The 12,079-nt window shown below is 36.2% G+C and overlaps 1 long non-coding RNA gene across 1 annotated transcript; it reads right to left on the minus strand.

Annotated features, from left to right (window-relative positions):
• Nucleotides 1–243: 243 nt before the first annotated feature.
• LOC115928155 lies at nucleotides 244–8,304 on the minus strand. The gene is made up of 4 exons (XR_004065921.1): nucleotides 8,005–8,304; nucleotides 5,179–5,405; nucleotides 4,534–4,759; nucleotides 244–3,100 (listed from the first exon to the last, which is right to left on the minus strand). It is a non-coding gene; the product is annotated as an uncharacterized LOC115928155 (long non-coding RNA).
• Between the last annotated feature and the right edge of the window lie 3,775 nt (nucleotides 8,305–12,079).

Consider the following 12,079-nt stretch of genomic DNA (forward strand, 5'->3'; position numbering starts at 1 on the left):
ATACGCAGGGGGGGGGGGGGGTGTAATATTTAGTTTTGGTGTGGGCGAAATTTTTTAAAATTTTTTTGGGCGCCGCTTTTGTTTTTGTTTAAAAAAAGGTTAAATTTACGTTATTATTCTATTTTTTTAAACATTTTTTTTAGACTAGAGGGTGGGGGGAGCAGGGCCGGAAAAATCGCCACGTGGATCCGCGTCTGTCTACACTGACTTAATGGCACAAACGAACAATTCAAAGACATGAAATTGCAAAAGAATAAATCTCATCCAGTTTGAAGTACATGTAGTACAATACTGATAAAATCGTTTATTAAAGATATAATTCTTCTGTCAATATTGTTAGAAGAAACACATTCTTGGTAATAATATAACGTCGGGTATTTAGGGTAGCTGAACAACAACAAATGTAAAAACACATAGATGTTTATACAGGCAAATAAAGTACAAATTGCATTCAGAGAAAGGATCCATCACCAAAGAAAAAAACAAATTATAATAGAACCTACAAATGTACTCGTTATTACACATCTCATGATTGCAATTAATATAAAGATGTCAATACAAGTTGATACTATGAAAGAGAGAAAAGACTAATGCACATGCCTCTCAAAAAAGACATACAAAAGACATAACCTCGCACTCATCAGAGCGAAACTGGAGAACATAGAGCCAAAATAACTACACTACTTTAAGATCCTTTCCTATCCAATCCAACAAGTCTGAAAATTTGAGACAAAAGGCATCATTATGTAATTACACATTCCTCTATCGATTGATTTGCTTGAGAGGAATACCTATAGGGGGGGGGGGAGGGGTATCTGAAATGATATGTGACATCCCATCAAGGAGTGAAAAGAAAAGTAAAGGAATGCAACATGATCGACCCCTCCCACATATGCTCCAACTTGAGATTCCAGTTATCTGTCTAAACAATTAATTCAATTAATAAGAGCAGCAGCCCCCCCCCCATGACATCAGTGCCCTCTCAGTAACTCAACCCATGCTAAACTATTAACACTACCGATTAATTATCAAAAAACCAAGATCATGACAAGATATCAGTTGACAAGTCTTAAACTGCCTATAACAGGAATATCAATTATTTAAGTTAAACTTACACTGTACATGCACTATGTATTTTCTGAGAAGACTGTAGGTATTTGTTTAACCTCTTCCCTCATAAAAGATAGAGAGATTATATAAAACTTGCACACCAGAGAATTCGAAAATTTACCAGCAATTACCCTTAGCTTAATTACCTAATGTGATGGGTGTATTTTTGCTACCAAAGAATACATGCCAAAATAAAATCAATATGATTTTAAAGAATTGTATACATTTGAATGTGGGCAATTCAACTAAAATTGACCATGAGCCGAACTCATGAAAATTGGCAATGACTTCAAAAATATATATTTCCTGTAATGACAAATTTAGTACCAAACACAGGAAAAAAGGTATACAAATAGGAAAAAAAATCACCCCGTTCTTTTCTTTGAGTAGAATAATAATATTGAAAATTGTTTACGCATGGCTTAATTGGGTTAACATCTAGCAAGAACTTTAGTACCCCAAAAATGCTCCAAAAAGAAATTGTATAGCAATTGTAAATAGTATAACCTTATATTTAAACAATTATGTTCAGAGTATAAGCTTTTGTTGATACCTAAATAAGACTTATTACTTATTGAGCTCTAAAACTCATACAGTTTTGAATTAAACCGACAATGGTTAATGAAAGAAATGAAATCCCATCGCAAACACAAATAAAAACAGTCACAAAAAGTCAACACCACCCTCTCCTCAGAAAATACATGCCTATAATTGTGATTTCAAAATTCTGTAATAACCGATACATTGGTTAATTGGTGTGAAAAACCTAAATACAAGCTAAACATAATGAATAAAAAGATTGATTAAAAAGATACTTCATTCTGAGATGACTCTTTTGTAATTAATCAAAATTGTAATAATAATCATAATGCATGTAAGTACTTTAATTGCTGATTTAGAGAGAAGGAGAAAAAGTACATGAGAGGGGAGGATAAAATAATGAAGAATGGAAAAGAGAAGAATGAAAAACAATAATATGGTAAGCAAAAATAAATAAATACAAACATGACAAAGATAATTAAAATCACAGTTGGTTGTTAAGGAGTTGTACGATATAGGGAATAATTGAAGTGCGGTGTCTCTCAGTTCTACAATAGGGTATAGTTATGTGTAGAGAGTTTCATAGTTCATGGCAAGAGGTTTGGCGACGAGTTGGCGATAGAACATAATTCGATCTGGTGATGACTTAAACAGTTTGAGAGAAAAGGATTCAAGAAGGGCAAGACGGCAAGAAGTTAGACTCTGGAGAGAAACGAGTGGTTTCATACAACTGTTCTTATCCAAGGATAATACAGCAGACACGTTTCTGCACTTTCTTCAGACTGCAAGATAACTGTTCGGGAAATTGATGTGGACCAAACTGGAGAAGCGTATTCTAGCGAAGATCGGATATATGTCGAGAAGATGTCTGCTAGATCTTCACATGATACTCTGAGATGTCGTAAATGTATAGTCGCTTGCCGGCACTTGATATCATATCAAACACTTGGAAATTCCATTTGAGATCTGACTGTAACTCCCAGAATTGTCGGAGTGGTGCAGTTTTGGATGGCCTTGTGGTCTAGGTGCAGCATTTGAAGGGCTGGTTGGATACACTTGAGGAAAACTTACTTGGATTTGGTTTTGAACTGCTCACGTGAGTAAAATTCCTTGTCCATTACTAGCTAGTACTTCTGTACTTGTCATGTCTAGTATAGTTACACAGAGTCCAGTTTCTCTCCAACTATTCAGTTACATACTGTGCAATGCAGTGAATGCTCCTGATGGTAAAATGTATCTAAATCACTGACTGTTCTTGCCCCTTTTAATTCTCCCGCAAGATGTCTGAAATGACCATGGTTATTTCAAAATCGCATGTCTTTTCAACTGGAGTTCACCATTCTTTGGGATGTGCTGTTTTGTTTTGGGGAAACCAGGTGAATATTGCTCCACTGATAACTTTGGTCGAGCCATTTGATGCAGTGTTGAAGTTGTTCCTTTGCTAGTAGCTCTATCAAATAAAAGAAACAAAACAGAAAAGAAAAAATTCATTAAATTTTGATAAAAAGTGAAGGAATAATGTAATAACGGATGCTGAGCTTGAGCAAAGCTGCAAAGGAGATAAAAAAAGGGACACCAATCAGACTACTGTAAGATAATTTCTCATTTCAACACTTCGACACAAATTTCCTTACGTGCTTGAGGCTCTATTTTGTTTCCTTTGCAGGACTTTATCTGTTTCAAAGTATTGCAGACTGCTGGCCTCAACTTATCTTCACATTACTGATTTTTTTTTAAATAAATAGTGTATAATATAGGCTTAAACACTATCATTTTAATCTTGAATAAATACCCTTTTTACTTTGTACAGATTAATGTGGCACATTTAAACATTAATATGAATATCAAAAGTAGGTGTTTCTTCTAAATGATCCAACATATGCAATACTAATTGGTAAAGATCGAAAATTACATATCTTGAAAACAGTCCAACATGAAGAAAACTGCACGTTCTCGCAAAACAGTTTATGTTATGCCTCAACAATAACGTTTGCTGTAAAAAGTGCGTGACTATTTCAACACTCTATGCTAGTGGGAGGCGGGTCCGCCAAAACATATATCTTGAGATCAAAGTATCATTAGATTAAATTTTCATTCCTGGATTTTGTACAGTTTGGGGTTTCAGAGATTAAAAAATAAAAAATAAAATCCCTCCATTGTGTAAATTCTATAACGTTATCTGTATTAAACAATGTGAGAGTTTTTTCTATTGGCATAAAGAGAAATCCTTATGTGACCTTTGACCTACTTACCCCAAAATATAATCAGATTGTCTTCCTAAAGTGATACATACATGTACTATTAGCAGGTTTGAAGTTCATACCTCAAATGATTACTAAGATATCGCAATTACAAGGCTTAAAACGCATTCATTAAAAAAAAAAGTGGCAACAACCAAAGGAAATTGGAAATGCCCTTTAGGCTCCCTGCACCAAAAGCAGGCATGGTGTTAGGACTTGTATGTGACAGAAGTAATTGTGAGGCAAAAGAAGCTGTGAAGGTGGAAGGATAGCGAGGATATCGTACATGATCAAGAATGTCAAATGCAATCAGATCTATAAACGAAACTTAAAACAGAATTGGGTGTACAGAATCATGCTACTTGTATGACATCAAAGTATGCCCCCCCCCCATGCCCCATGCTAAAACAAAATTCACTCAAATGTGAAGATGCAAGGAAATTTATAAAATTGACTTAATCTCTGGGAAAATCACAAATGATGGGAACACTGGATGTAGCATTAGGTGTATAGGATCATGCTACTTGTATAGCATCAACGTATGACCCCCGCCCATGATGATTATACGACTGAGAGTGCGTCAACCATGATCACTGCTGTTAATGAGACAGCCCCACACCCATTGCTGCTTCGATGTACTTACCCCAATATGTAATTTCTTTCATAGCAGGTAATTAGCAGGCAAGTGGTTGTGTCTAAGGGTTGAATAACAGCTTCAATTGAGGCAAAGTGTCCCCAGTGCTGTCAGCTGCACCATAATCAGGCACGGTGTTTAATAGGACTTGTTACAGAGGTAATTGTGAGGCAAAAGAAGCTGCGAAGGTGGATGGATAGCAAGGATCTCCTACATCTTCAAGCATGTTTGGTTTCTGTTCATAATAGATGCAATATTAACATGAAATTACACTAATTTTATGACAGCTAGCATTCAAATCAATGTGAAGATGTAATCAAATTTATAAACGTAACTTAAAACAGAATAGGGTGTACAGAATCATGCTACTTGTATGACATCAAAGTATGACCACCCCCCCCCAAGGCCCCATGCTAAAACAAAATTCACTCAAATGTGAAGATGCAAGGAAATTTATAAAATTGACTTAATCTCTGGGAAAATCACAAATGATGGGAACACTGGATGTAGCATTAGGTGTATAGGATCATGCTACTTGTATAGCATCAACGTATGACCCCCGCCCATGATGATTATACGACTGAGAGTACGTCAACCATGATCACCGCTGTTAGTGAGACAGCCCCACATCCATTGCTGCTTCGATGTACTTACCACAATATGTAATTTCTTTCATAGCAGGTAATTAACAGGCAAGTGGTTGTGTCTAAGGGTTGAATAACATCTTCAATTGAGGCAAAGTGTCCCCAGTGCTGTCAGCTGCACCATAATCAGGCACGGTGTTTGATAGGGCTTGTGACAGAGGTAATTGTGAGGCAAAAGAAGCTGCGAAGGTGGATGGATAGCGAGGATCTTCTACATCTTCAAGCATGTTAGGTTTTCTGTTTGTATTAAAAAGATGCAATATGAAAATAAAATTAAAAAATTGCTAAAACGGCATTCGATCACTCCAATTTGAAGATGCAAGCAAATTTATAAAATTGACTTAAATAATGTTTGGAAAAATCACAAATGATAGGAACCACTGGATGCTGAATTGGGTGTATAGGACCACCCTACTTGTATGGTGCAAAGTATAACCCCCCCCCCTTATGGCTTATATTCATGACTGAGAGGTCAACCTTGATCACTGCTGTCAGTGTAAGGGTTGAATAACAGCTTCAATTGAGGCTTAGGGGGGGGGGGCTAAGTTTTCAGAGGGGGGGGGGGGTAAAATGTCCTTTTGCGGTAATTGTCAGGGGTGATTGTCCGGGGGGGGGGTAATAGTCTATAGAACCCTATAACAACACGTACTACACCGATGCAGAATTAGGTGCATATGATCATTACCCCCCCCCTCCCTCCACTATAAATAGCTTTCCCTGAATTGTTCAAGTCAGTGCTTATTGTGTACTACTGTATGTGCCCTTTGCTTGTTCGTATTGTTAGATTACAACAGTAATTACCAAAACAATAACATTTTTTTCTTCAAAAATAGAGTTGGGCCAGTGTATGATCCTAAGAAACAATTTTACCCAAAAAAAATTACATTGATAACTCATTTCAATGAAAACATATAAAATCTGATTGATTAAAATATAATGAAATTATAACATAAAGAACAATTAATATACTCCATCTACAAAATATTCAGTGAAAAATCCTGGTTATTATGTGTTAATGGCCAATAACATGCTGTCTGCTCCATAATGCATCATCATTCCATTTTGCCATTTAATGGTCCCAAATACAAAAATAGATAATTTTTTTTTTTTTTTTCAAATCTTGTGATGTGTATTTCTAACAATGAGTTATTCCTATCATTCTCTATCTTTATGAAAAAGAAAAATAATAATTGCAAATTACAATTATGGATGTGGCTCTTTTACTTGTCCTTGCATGGCCCTACATGTAGCTTGACTTCCTGCAGGGTACTTTGTGCCAAGTTATTTCTCTAAGAGTGGAATTGATGTGAGGAATATTGCCATTTTCAGTAGGGGCACTGGTCTGAGAATGAAGATTTTCCGCATAAACAAGAATATCCTGGTAAACGCGGACAAGTCTCGACCTAAAAAAATAAGGATAGTCTGCAATTTTCACAGACGTTTTTTCTTCTTCGGTGCTCTGCGGGTACAGGGTTCCTGATCCGTGTGCTGGCAATTAATGCGAAAAAAAACGGATTCCGCGTAATAAAATACCCCCAGTTCACCGTCTACTTTCTATGGGTTGTCCGTCTTCCCTAGGATTTATTGTTCATAAAAGTGTAAGTCTCTGCGTAAGTGTAAAATGCATTATGGAGCATCATCGCGGAATTCGTTTTTCGCATCACCAACGCGCGGATCAGGAATCCGGATCCTTCACAAAAATGTGGATGATCCTTATTTTTCTGGATGCGAATGGTCTGCGTTTACGAGGGTATTGTCGTTTATGCGGACGATGCTTATTCACGTACCAGCACCCCTACTGATTTTGTGAATAAACCATTGTTGTTGTTTTTTATCGTGTAGGCCTATATAATCTACAGACATGTGCAAGCATTGCGCACAATGAACCGTTAGGCTATACTGTGCAGAGTCCTTGAATGAGTGGTGGAATATTTCACAAGCATGTCAAGAATTTGTAGACAATATGGTCATCTTGACTATAAAATAATTATTTAGAATGAAATACCTACATAGTACATTGGCTATATAGCGCCAAACATGCCAAATGAGGAGAGTGAGCAGCACAAATAGCCGCAGTATTATCAAGGTTTGCCCAAAATTTCATTGAATTTTCTGTTGATCTAGACAGAGTCTATCATAAAGTCTATCGATGCGCAAACGCTAGTGAAACAAAGTGCAATGGAATAAAATCAAGCTTTCAAGGGGCATTTTTTGCAGTTTTTCAACGCGATTTTGAGCTGTGACTGTGAGTGTGAATCAGATGAAATTAAATAAGAGAACTGATTTTTTAAGGTTATTTAAACTGCAGTATGATTTTGAAGCATCATAATGATTTAGATCTATATTCAATATTCAATTGAACAATAATTTACATTTTCTCCTATTTATAATTTAGTAGGCATAGACACCTAGATCTAGGCTACCGGTATTTGTTTTGTAGACCTAGAAATCTACATAGTCATAGATCTACATGCATGTGTGGAAAAGTACTAATAGGAAATCCAATGAGGTTTATGACGTCGATACCGGTTAATTAATGGCTAGACCTTATGCATTGAAATTATAGGAGTGTGAAGTGGAATTTGGTATGCTCAAGTTGGATGAATTTTGATTGTACAACACTTTTTCGTAGAAAAATTGCCAACACACACACACAAATAACGATAGAATCACACACAGAAAAGTTTATATTTGGGACTAGTCTAGATCTAGATAGGTCTCATGAAATACAAAGGCAAATGGTTTTCAAACAATATTTATTAGTCCTTATAATTAGACTCTATCGATTATTCCTCTGACTAAGATGAATATCTAGATCTATATATTTAAAACTTACGGTATACATTGTAGATATTTTTGGAGTGAAGACAAGGAACCACCAGCAGGGCAAGGCTAGCTGCGCCGACCAGCTGAAACTGTATCTGATGCCAGCCGCAGGTATGCGAGCTCTGCGGGTCTAGCGGGGACGCCGGCGGTCGACGCCAGTCCTGGGCGTACTGCAGAGAGCTAGCCTTGCCGGGTCGCGCTAGCTAGCCCTGCCAGCTAGGCCGGACCCATGGGGAGCGTCGGGGTTTTATGCCCCCTTTTCCTTCCAAAAAAAGCCAAGAATTTCCAAATAAATGTTCAGTTTACGCATTCAGAAATGCCTCAGAATGTACTATAAAGCATCTTATAGTTCAATTTTTTTCCGGGGCCCTTTGGCCCCGGACCCCACGCCGATTTAACACTTCATGCCCCTCCTTTAAAAAAAAACTCTTGGATCCGCCGCTACTACAGCGGGTCGAGCATGATGTATTTCGCATAGGCTGCACTCCCTGATAATACGCACGCGTATTCCGCACAAGCATTCCCAGCAACTTACTGTTACAGAATATAATCTAAAGGCGACGATCTACAGAAGCTGAGTAGCGCGCGCGCGCTGGAAGACTTGTTTCCTCAGTATCTTACTGGGTCATCAGTATATTCTAGGTGACAATATAGTTCCAGTACATGACTATTGCAACTATATCACCTAGGTTATCAGATTATATTCTGCTCTGATATTAACCGACCACATTGGGTAATCCGCTACGGTACTTTGCTGACTCGATTATTGGTATCAGGTGGTTGGTCCCCCATAATCCTCGTTTGCTTATGTTAGTTGAGAGCTGAGTTGATGAGATAGCCACCTGTCAATGGCCTGGCTGGGTGATCTAATCCCTTCTGGCCCAGTAGTATTGACGGTATTTAAGGTTAAACATTATGATATAGATGTAGTGAATGCATATACAATTTGTGTCAAATAGTTTTTTTTAATGACCTCAGAGAGTAGAAGAAATTGAATATAAGAAGAACATTTAACATTATATTGTAAATATATTCCGTTTGGATCCAGAAAAATCAAACACATTAACACAGAAATAACGCCTTTCTGGCTTCAAATAGCGATGTATGGTTAATTATCGCTGTGTCAATATGTGTTTTAATATGACTTTGAACCATGAATATAAGAAACATTGAACAGGAACTCACGTTCCATTGTCCAAGTCATAGTATATTTTCATAGTGCACAAGCCTATGTAAGTTAGTGAAGTTGCCTCTACAATTCTTAAACTGTACGGCTAAACAGTTAGTATTAATTTGCAAACATGGTCTTTTTTGTAGCTCACATTATGGTAAAATGATTTTGTTTTCATCAAGTTTACGTTTCTTTTCTTCTTTATGCTTATGTTATTCATATAACTTTCAGTTTATTTTAACATCGCTGTTGAAAACCATGTATAAATTTGTTTTGCTCAATCAATTATCTTTTAATATATTTTACATGTATGTCCACACTTCCAAATGTAGTTTACTTTGATATACATGTACTTATAGTTATATTAATCCATTCCAAACACTAGCCACGCACGATATAGAAATTGAGCTTCATTGCAGAATACGATGTAACGTAAGCAACTTGTTGCATGGATGCATTCGTAGTGTATATCACGTGTTTGTTTCTTGATCTGAGAATCTTTGAATCCCAGAATTTGAATAAGTTGTACAATGGAGAGAGGAACACTAATGTTGTGTCATGTTTACTGGAATTTAAGTGCACCAATTTCAAATATGTATGTAAGCCGCAGTTTAAATGCCACGGCTTTATTACAAAACTAATCGTGGACTTACAATAATTTATGTTTTGCATTGATCATACAAACTAAACATAAACTTTACTTTTATATAGATGTAGATCACCTCAATTCATTAATTAATGTTTAAGCTAAGAACTTCCTATGGATTGCGTTCTTTAAGTTGTAAATAAGTGTCATACTGTAAATACATGTTAGTTATTAAAATGGCCAATCTCTTTTGTATTTGGGGGTAGACTATTGCTTAGATTGGGCATATTTTCAAGTTATCATTGACATTCCCACTGACGTACTTGCTCATATTTTCCATTTATTGCGGCGTTCCAAATCATATTTAATGAAACAAAGTTTTTTATAAAATTCGTTTATAAATATGTAGGTAAAAGACGCCCGAATTTTGCTTTTTGAGAATAACAGAAACAAACATTTAGAGATCCGTTTATTTTGCTTTGTATATTAATGCTCGTAAAAGGATGATGTAGAAAATAATAATAATAATAATGATAACGGATATGTATATAGCGCACAAGTCCACCATGCAATGTGCTCAAGGTGCTCCGAATATCAGCCGGCTCTGCTATGCTGCCGATTTCGGCGCTCACAGCATTCAACGAATTCCTCCCATTCACCAAAAGACCAGCCATGAAGAGGAGAGACACACTACAAACAAGAATTGCATAATTAACACAATTATGTATGTACACAAACACATCCTGATTTATGGCTAATGTATTTTATAATTTTTCGAACGAGAGAAATTCGAAAACTATGTTCTTCTGTAAATACCTTTATTACTATACAATATATTGTATAAGTTTACTCAATGTTTCAGTGTTCTTCTATCCAAATGTGATTTTTTTTTTGTACACTTAATAGATAAAATAGATGTATAGAATGTACATACAACTTTATTTTAGTTTCTTACATAATCAGTATGCTTCCATGCGTTTCATTGGGTTAGCATATGCTAATTTCGCTTCAAAACAACAACAACAACAACAACAACAACCAAAATACTTAAGCTGGTTATTATGCACTAACACTGCTATAGTCTCATGAATTCAAATAGTTTTGTATACTTCGTTTTTAAAAACTTGAAAATTTATGCCTTCTCGCTTTTCTCTGGAATAAAAAACGTTTTCAAACTAATTTTGTTACCATGCAGGAAGTAATATATTGTTTTACAGTGTTGTGTTTTGTTGTATATAGTAGAATGAAATCAGTATCAGAAGGGCATGCATATCAGACGTGTAAATATAAAACAAGAAAGAAAGGCCAAGCGAAACAGATAACAACTCAACGCATACATCCAATGCAGTATGTTTAATGGTGCCTCTGTAGAAGTTTATTTGTCTCACTTTGGGTGATGAGCAAATAGTAATATTATCAAAGAACTTCTTCACGTATTGTTAATCTTACAATATGGAATTTACAATGATTATTAAAGGTAACCTGTGGTATTCGTAAATGCTGTATGATATGTGATAAGATATTGTTTATGAATTATTTACATTAATTGATAATGCTTTGTCATAATATCGTTGCCATACTTTGCACACTTTGCTACATATCTTCTGTATCTGTATGCTTATAATATACACGGTTGGTCATAATGGTGGAAAAATTATTTTTACCCCAATTTAGGGAATGTTTATGACAATACTTTATTCCTAATATATCTAACTAATAGTATACATTCTCAAATTGCATTGAATAATAATTTGCGAGTGTTTGTTTTGCTTAACCGCTTAAGCATGTGTGTGTTACTATGCTAATTATCTAGGGTACCTACGTCCTTAAGTCATAACTGACAGTATTGAAGATTAATGCCTCAAAAAAGGGCACTAATATAGCTGATCGACACGGTTTTTATTCTGGGGCCTCACAGTAACGAGGCCATTGCTTAGCCACTGAATCATGACTGTATGCAGCGAGGGCTAGGGTACGTCGCCGCCCCCACAAATACCAAAAAAAAACAAAGAAAATGCAATAAATTATCAATAATTCATTGCACTTTTCCCCGGTCCCCAACAAGAAAAAATCCTCTTTAGGGCCATGCAATATGATTCAAGGCATGCCCACATAGAGGATTTGTTATGTTGGGGATCGGGGGAAATGCAATGAATTATTGATAATTTACTGCATTTTCTTTGTTTGTTTGTATTTGTGGGGGCGGTGACGTACCCTATCCCCCACTGCGTACAGTCACGAGTCAGTGGCTAAGCAATAACCTCGTTACTGCGAGCCCCCAGGATCAAAACCGTGTCGATGTACTATATTAGTGCCTTTTTATGAGGC

This window comes from Strongylocentrotus purpuratus, unplaced genomic scaffold (genome assembly GCF_000002235.5).
Source record: "Strongylocentrotus purpuratus isolate Spur 01 unplaced genomic scaffold, Spur_5.0 spur5_scaffold_21, whole genome shotgun sequence".
Taxonomy (NCBI): domain Eukaryota; kingdom Metazoa; phylum Echinodermata; class Echinoidea; order Camarodonta; family Strongylocentrotidae; genus Strongylocentrotus; species Strongylocentrotus purpuratus.